This window comes from Emys orbicularis, chromosome 5 (assembly GCF_028017835.1).
Source record: "Emys orbicularis isolate rEmyOrb1 chromosome 5, rEmyOrb1.hap1, whole genome shotgun sequence".
NCBI lineage: Eukaryota > Metazoa > Chordata > Testudines > Emydidae > Emys > Emys orbicularis.
Window position 1 is genome coordinate 110,304,836 of NC_088687.1, and position 9,252 is coordinate 110,314,087.

A 9,252-nucleotide genomic window follows, 5' to 3' on the forward strand; every position below is an offset into this window, starting at 1 on the left:
CAAGAAAATTTCATGCAGCAATTTTCATTTTTGTATTTACAAGTCTAATTAAAAATGTAAGTCAATATTTTCAGGCTACCCATGAAGGCAACCGGCAAGCTACTGCTTGATGAGCTCCAGGAAGAATTCTGGCTCCCTGAACTCTGCATAGCTCAGTGCAGCTCCACACACACCCCAACACAGGGCTGCACGCCAATGGCACAATTGAGACATTCATGAGCAGTTACTGTCCCTCCTACTACTAACCCTTTGCAAAGGTAAAATGATTGCTGGAACAACCACCAAAAATGGTAACCCTATCCTACTGTAGCTACTCCAGCAAAACTCCCATCAAATTCAGTGGAATCAACCTCAAACATCAGGTTTGCTATAATTAATGCACAGCTCCAAGTGGGATCCGTTCCTTCATTGAAATATACCACAAATTATGCCCTTTAATGTATGAATTTATTAATCCGTCTGAAGTCTGAACACATTGCTGATTAGTAATGGTCCTCCTGTTTTATATCCTTAGCCCATATAAATTAGACTAGGATTGAAACTAGTTTCTGCCCTAATATTGGAGTGGGGGGAAAAATGAAATAATCTGATTTTTAATTTCAGATATTGAAATTAGACAACTAGTTTCACTACCAGAGCTTTTTGGTTGTGTGGTGGTGGTATTTGTTTGTTTTGTTCCTCTGTGAAATAGATAACACAGTAATGAGAGGAGTTGGGTTTCACAAAACTAATCTGGATTTCATCTCAACTAAACTTTCTTCATATCACTCTTGGAAACAGTGCAGAAAAATGGATGTTTGAACAGCAAATAGACAAAAGTGCTTTTGAAGAGAGATAGCTCTTTCCTAAAATAACAAAGCCCTCATCAAGGACATCTTTCTAGCAACATTAAAGGCTTGAGATATCTTTAGTCTTTAAAATCTTAGATTTGATTTGATTTTCATTTTCACAGAGGTACATGCATACTAAAGCTTCTAATACCTCTGAAGAAAATAAGGAAAATAGTTGGCAGAGCTCCTCATACTGCCTTTAATTATAGGAACTATTTAGATTTTAAACAAGAGCTTAAGTTGTGAGAAGAATACGCTGTTAGTGGATAGATAAGAAGAGGCTATATCTCACTGGAAAAATAAAGCATACATTTGTATTTGGGGTCTGGAGTTTTATTATGGAATGACTGTTTACATATATATATTTTCTATAACTGAAAGTCTTTGCATACAGAGTAAGAACTGGTTGGGCAGGGAGGCTGGAACTGTTGAGCAAAGAGACTGGGAGCCAGTGAAGGAAAAGGAGGTGGAGATTGGGAGCCAGTGGTTGCAAGGGGTAACACTGAGATCGGAAGAGGAGGAAGAGGAGAGGAGGGACACTGGGACTGGCTGGACAAGGCAATTGCAGCTAGGAATTAGTAAGGGAAGGGAAATGCGGGGAGGGGAGGGAGGCAGCTTTGACAAGCAGCTGGGGTGTGGAGAGGAAATGGGAATGGCTGAGCAAAAATTGGAACACAGAGCCAGGGATGGGGGAGACTGGGGCAAGGAGCCAAGGAAGGGGGTGCAGGGGAGACAGATTGTATGAGGACTCCAAGGAGGGAGACTAGGACTGGGAGCTAGTGTGGGGGAGGGAAGAGAGAGATTGGACAATGGGCCAGAAGGGTGAACTGGGACTGGCAGGGAAAGGAGGGATGATTGGGACTAGGACAGTTAGTCCAGAGCGGGAGACCAAGACTAGGTGGGCAAGGAGATTGGGACTGGAATGAGAGGCCAGGAGGGGAGAGACAGGACTGGGACAAGGACAGGCTGGAGGCGAGGAGGCAGAAGGTATCAAGCTTGGGGGAAATGGGCAGAAGGGTCTCTGTCCCTTAGGAGCACATTTCCCTCCAGAGCCTGGAATGGAACCCAGATTCCTGAGTCTCACCATTCCTCTGCTGTCAGCAAATAGTTGTGTGTGCACCATACCCCTCTACTGATGGGTCCACATAGAGGATGACAACCTGCTGCGGCTATCAGTTTCTCTGTTAGTTCAAGTGGCAGAGGTCTGTCCAGTGGGTCTGACCTGCTGATGACCCATGTGGGTGTCAATATGATGCCACTTGATGGAATTTCTGTTTTTTCGGTTTGCTTTTTTTTTAATTAGCAAATTACACTAAAAAGAACTACATGAAAGTAGCATTATTAAGGTTGCTAAATCAAAAGCTGGGAAATGCCAGAATTAAGATGGTCTGTGCAAGCTTAATTCAGCCCTGTTGCATATATGTGTTATGATACCATCTTCAATTACAGATCACATACTAGTTTTTCCATAGGACCCCTGCCTTATTCAGTGCACGGGACGGACCTGCTCTAGATATTGAGCAGTGTTGTGAAATGAAGGAGGTTGTTGTCTGTAGAACCCATGCCTCATTTGTTGCAGATGTTGGAAGGTGCATGGTGAATGAGGCAGGAGATTGCAGGAAGAGAAAGGAGGGTCTCATATTACCCTGGAGAACTGAATTCTATCCCAGCCTCTGCCAGAGTTTCTGTGTCATGCTGGGCAAGTCACTTAAACCAAACTTTTCATAGGTGGTCACTAACTGTGTGTTCCTCATTTTCTGTGTGCTCAACTTGGGATCCGGAGGTCTGATTTGCAGAAGAGCTGGACAGTTACTGCTGCAACTGAAGTTAATAGGAGCTGTGCTTGAATATATGAAGTACCATATCATGCTAAGAACTCTGAAAAATCAGGTCCGAATCATCTCAAATTAGGCACCCAAAATTAGTGAAAACATCTGACCTTAATTTCTGTGGCCTCAGCCCCCAGCTGTAAAATGGAAATAATGCCACGTCCTCGCTTCTTAGTGGTTTTGTGAAGATAAAATAGCTAATGTGAGCTGAGGCTGGCATGGATGCAAATGTTGTATTAACTGGTAATTTCTTGACCTTTGTGGTGATAAGAAAAGCAGATGAACAACCTAAACTCAAATGAATAAAAAAATATTGTGGAAGAATTTCCCCATTTTTTAAAGTAGGATGCATCAGTGTAGATAACCATTCACATTAATATCTATAGAAGTTGATAATAGAGGGAATAATACATTCCAAGCTATACAGTTTGAGATAACATGTTCTGAGATCACTTTTTGCAATCTTTTGCCTTAACAAACAAATATGTCCTGCTGATACAGACACTTGTGAATTAGATTACAGTCTCCTTGGATGACAAACTGTATCTTTATGTTTGTTCAGTGCTAAGCACATGGGTTGGAGCTTAACAAATAATCAATTATAATACTACTTAAGCATGTGAATGCTACTCATTGTACCCAGCACGTACTGTCTCATGCACTAGGTACAGCCGCAGAGGAGTACAGACATTCTGGCACTTTAAAAAAATGCAATCCCTGCCAGTGGTTGAACTCCACTTTGAAGGCATTAATCTCTAGTAGAGAAACAAGGGCTGTGTGGGCTCCTCATTCAACTGACCCCAACTCTGAATCTGTGGAAGCCATTACTACCTGTGCACGCTGTAGGAGGGAGTAGAACAGGTGAAACCTGTGAGGTAGGAGGAATGTGAATTGGTCTTAACAGACATAAGAGGAGCAAACTAGTCTCATAAAAAAGGAGCAAGCTGGCTTTGTCAGTCACAGGAGTGTTTGGTTGCACTGGATGGGGGGGGGGGGAAATTTATCCCATCAGCATACTTAGATCACTGGGATTGTTGAAGGAAGTTGGATGTTTGTGAGAGATGTGGACTATCAAGTACTTTTCAATCTTTGCCAGTGGGTTAGTTGGAGTAGGAGGGTAAGAGTCCTGTCCGTTCATCCCTGTCTTTGCCATGGGCTCTCTGCATGATCTTGGGCAACTTGCTTAATGTGTGTGTCTTGGTTTCCCCATTTGTAAATTGGGATGTTGTGAGGCTTCCAAATGTTATGTTAGCAAAGTGCTCTGTTCTAGGGAAGTGTAAAGCATTAAAATTACAATTAATAGTAGTCCAACAATCTCACTGAAAATGCACATGCACTACCCATCTGACTGGTTGAAACCTCCACTGTCCTTAATAACTGCAGACAGATGAATTAACTCACAACTTGTTAGATGCCCATAATCACCACATGTTGTTATCGCTCAATGATGCTCAAATCAAATCAAATAGAGGGTGCAGTTTCTTACTCTGATCTGCAAACCAAGGACCTGCTTTAATTAAAGTTACCTAGATTATTCACTTAGGATCTTAATACTCTGAGATGGTCTGTGTTGAATCTGTTGCTATCAGTCCAGGATTTTTTTGCTGCACTGCTCACCATAGTAAGTCAAGAGACTTGATGTTGGTGTGATAATTGTTACACAGAAAGGGAGAAGTAGGAATATTATTTATGTTTCTGAACGGGAGGATACAGGGAAGTATTCAGAGTACTTCCCTGTCTTCATGAATGAAGTATCTGAGACACCCTGTGCACAGTTGCTAACAGATGAATAGATTCCAAATCCAGGCCGGACCATTGTGATTATCTAGTCTGACCTCTTGTATAACACAGGCCATAGAACTCCCCTAAAATAATTCCTAATTAGACTTGTTAGCATTAGACTGCAGCAGCCACACTAGAAGAAGCCAAAATAGGTCAGATTTAGTCTAGTTTACATTTTTCTAGATGCCTGTTACAAACAGGGATTATTCATTTGACAGTGGATCAGTACTTCCTTAAAAATCAGTGTTTGCCCATGCCACTTTAAAGAACAAATATTTCATTATGTCCAGATTTGATTTGCATTGCATATCCTTTGAACAAAAATTCTCTTACGGTTATTTATCCACCTACTATTGGAATCTTTTATCCTTAAGATCTAGGCAAATATTACACACCTTTAAACCTACCTAATACAGTAAATAGTGCATAAATAAAAAAAATAGACCTTAAGCCTACTGCCAATTTCTTTTTTTATCAGCTGAATACAGGCATTGGTGGTAACTTTAGAGTTAATTTCATTGTCTGGCACTGATAATCTTACCAACAGACTGAGGTACATCCTCATTTTTTAAACAGCAAACACTGAGACACACAATTTCCTCAATTGAATGTGACATTCAAGGTATACCAATCTTGGCTAAGAACAGAAGTTTGTTTGACTCTCCTGTCAAACGGGGCTATTGTAAGGAACGAGCTAATGTTTTTATTGACATTTCGTAAATTTCATGTTAAAAAAAAAAAAACAATCCAGGAAAAAAATTCCCACAGCACACTCCACGCTCAGAAAGCCTCAATATTAATGGAAGGCAAGTAGAAAGGATTGGGAAACCAGCTAACATGAACAATTTTCCATTTACTGGTCTGTCTCTTGAGAATGTTTTTTTGAGATGTGCCCAAAATCCAGAAGAGAATACATGGGTGCTTCTTTCTTCTTGGCGGTCAAGAGGTTAAATTTTCAAAGGCAGCCTCTAACTGAGCCTAGAATAAAATGAATCTGGTATGAATTTCCTTATCACTTGTTCCAAACAACCTAAAATTCCTCCTTCAAATTCCTTCAGAACAAACAAGAGGCCTAACTACATTGACATCACCCTCATTTTGTGTAAGCCTTGTCCTTCGCTCTGTAGTTACTTTTATCAAGTCAAAAAGACAGGTTTGTGAATTCTAAAATCATGTGAGAACAATTCCAAGAGCTCAGCTAGCCTCAGTGTAATTTTTTATTGAAACTTTGTAGAAAGACTTATTTCTCTATGGTGCAGAAAACTCTGCCGCCAAATCTTGGTCACTCTTGAGTTCCTTCACTAGCTCCCATTCTCAAGGTACAAGGTTTCACATTGTAGGCTCTGCTTAACTCTTCCCCCACCTACGTCTCTTCCCCATTTCCTTCTACACCCACCACCCACTCCATATGCTCTGCCCAAACTAGTCTCTATTTTTCCCTTTGACACTTTTGTCCACTCCCAAGTCTTATTCCACCCATTACATTACAAACAGCCTCCTAATTAATAGTTACCAAGCACCATCCCTTCCTTTAAAAACTCCTAAGGACACACCTGTTCTATGAAACATTCTAGCTCTAAAGATCCCACCCCATTCTGTGTTTGCTCTGTATTGTATTGTCCTGGCTTGTGCCTTGGACTGTAAAATCTGTTCTTTGTCTGGCACGTTTGGCACTATATACAGTACATGATAAATAATTATACTCTGATATTTTCACACACCTCTCCTCCATTTCCTACACCTCTTTATTGTCTATCCCTTATAATTACCCTTTGAATTTGTTACCAAATGTATATTTCTGAAACATTATATATTTAACCATTTAACACTCAGAATTGTCAGGTGACAATGGTAAAGCATTATAAAAAGTGTCAGTTTCTTATAACACTTTGTGAGAATATGGATTTAAAAAACAACAACAGAATTTATATCCTTACCTCTTTCCTCTCCCCTTTTTATTCTTACATGAACAATCTTAAATAAGAATTAATATTGAATAAATTATACAACTAAATGAGTCACTCATCATCACATGATTAGATCTACCCATCTTTTGGTCTTGAGGAGGGTTTTGTCCAGTGGATTCACTTAGATTATCAAATCCAAAACTGCAGATTCTTCTTCAGTAGATTTAAAACACCTCTCAACACAGTTATCTCCCTTCTTTAAGGCTGTGTTGTGAGTCACAACAATTCAGCTGGTTTGGAACCAGATGAAGATGCTGCCCACTGGCACTCACTAATCTTCCTGAACACCAAAAAAAGAAAACCTGCCTTTTAACTTTTCTATGACTTTTTGACTTGTGGGTCCAATGAAAAATAGAATATAGAGCTGGTCAAAAAAAATTCCATCACATTTTTTGTTGAAAGTGAAATTTTCACTAGAAGTATCTATTTTCAACAACATTTTTCAGGTTTTTGTCGAAAAAATGAAAACCTCCAAACTGAAAAAATTTAGATTTTTGGCCACAGAAAATATGTTGGTTTTCATTTTTATTTTTTGTGTTATTTTTTATGAAACCTTGAAAAATTTCAAGAAAAATTCACTTTTATTTTTGTTGAAATTTCTCACTAGGGAAAAAGAAATGTCCCCAATCAGATCTAATAGAATTTCTACAAACTACTTTGGTTTCATGTCTCAGTATTGGCCTATGCCCCGTGCTTCACAGAAACATTGCACCTCCCAAAACTCACCTATCCACATACCCCTTGCACTGTAAGGGGAACGATTCTTTCCTGGTCTTCCTGCAAGCTTATATCCTGAAGAACTGAGGTATGGATCTAAATTATTTAACTTATTTATCTTACCCTGTAAACAGTCATTGTAACATAAGGTATGTTGGCTGCAGTGAGGGCAGTGTAACTCAGGAAGAAATTGTTTCAGGAAGCCACAACTCCTCTTTGAATTCTTTGGCACACTTAGAAGGCATTGAGAAAGAATGGATTTTCCCTTTATTATCTAAATTAATCTGAGATACTTGAAGCTGGGGATATTTTTGGATTGTTTACATTACAGACCAAGACATTAGTTTCCATCCAAACACTGGAGCAGCTTTGAGTATCCAGTAACGAAAACAATGCCTCCCTTACATTGTTACTTTCTTAAATGACTGAAAGCAATACAACAATATTGTTTGTGTCTCAACAGGAAATGATCAGCACAGCAAAGGCTGAAACATCTGAATCAGAAATTCTTTCACCATAATGCCGATAATGTCCATGTAGCAATAGATATTCTGTACTTAGGCTGTCAGTTTCATTTCCTGTGGATGGTATCTATAGTTCTGAATGTCTCCAAAGTTATTTTCTGCTTTTGCCAAAATAAAACTTTTTTAAAAATTCAAGAATCTCTCAACTCTGCAAAAACAGTGTTTGGGAAGCCTACTGCGTTGCCCATACTAATTTTTCCACTGGTCAGATTGGTACTATGGAAAATAATCTTTTCCCCGTTTTATTCTACAAACTCTCACAAAGAGAAGAAACAAACTATTGGAAATAAAAGTGACAATTTTTTTATTTTTAAAAAGATTACATATGTAGTGAATCACAGATGCAGCCTGCTATATATCACTCTCAAATCACCAACTACTGTACCAATTCCAACAAAATCATTCATCAATGGGACTACTCATGTGCTTTAAGTTAAGAGCATGCTTAAGTGTTTTGCCAAGTCAGGATGAAATTACTCATGTGGTTTAATGTGAGCACATCGTAAGTGGACAAAATCAGAGCTGATCTGAATCTTCAACCAAAACTCAAACTAAATCAAAATTTTAAGAAGATCAGAAAAAATTTGCATGGTTATTTTTTCCTCTTGTATGTCTCAAAGTTTGAGGGGGGGGGGCTAAATTGACAAATAGTAAATTTACCAAAAATGCATTTTGGGGGGCACCAAAATTATTCACGAATTCAGGTTAAATTCAGAAAATTGTTTCAGCCAAACTCACTCTGACTTTTCTTTTGGATATATACATTTCCAATCAACATGTCATTTCATTTCAAAACACCATTTAAAACATTTTGTTCAACCTGAACAACAATGTTTTGGTTTTTCATTTCAAATAGAAAAACGGGGGGGTGGGGGTGGCAGGGGAATAGTTTGGGTTCAAAACAAACCAAGGGTATTTTTTCAGATTTTTTGGTTCAGCCGAATGAATTATTCATTCAGGTCTACATATGTTATTCAACGTTCTGTTTTCAGCCAGATCCAGACGACAAAGCATCTAAATAACAAGAGAAAGTCTATTCAACTCAGCTAGAAACAGGAAGCCTGTTGGATAGGTTCAGATAAGCATGCAAAAAGTTTGGTGGTTTGTGTTTTCAATTTAAAGCTACAGAAAACAGTTCTAAAACAATATGATGCTAGAAATGGAAGAATGTGGGAGAGTTTCCAAAACAGGTCATGTATGGGGCCTAACAGTGAGAGAGTATCTTTTCAAATATTTGAGATAATTTGCCAATGGGAATCTAAAATGCAAGTAAGAAAGAAATGCATGCAATTACACTTAGTTTCTTTTACTTATCCATCAGTGTGAGCGGTTTTGATTTATTCACAGACATCCCTTTAAATGCTAAGAAATTCTGTTAATCTGGCATGTTACTGGAAGCCTCAAATTCTTTGAGCTCCATCATCCCTTCTGCCATCTACAGAGTCATCATCACCATCCTTTTTACAGTCCTGCAGACGTCCCTTGGTATTGCAGCAGTAAATATTCAGGTGGGAGGTGTGACGTTGCACTCCATATGTTTTATATGTTTATAAGTGTGAATATAGTGTAACTGGAATATGCTTCATGCAAAAGGTCTCTTGTA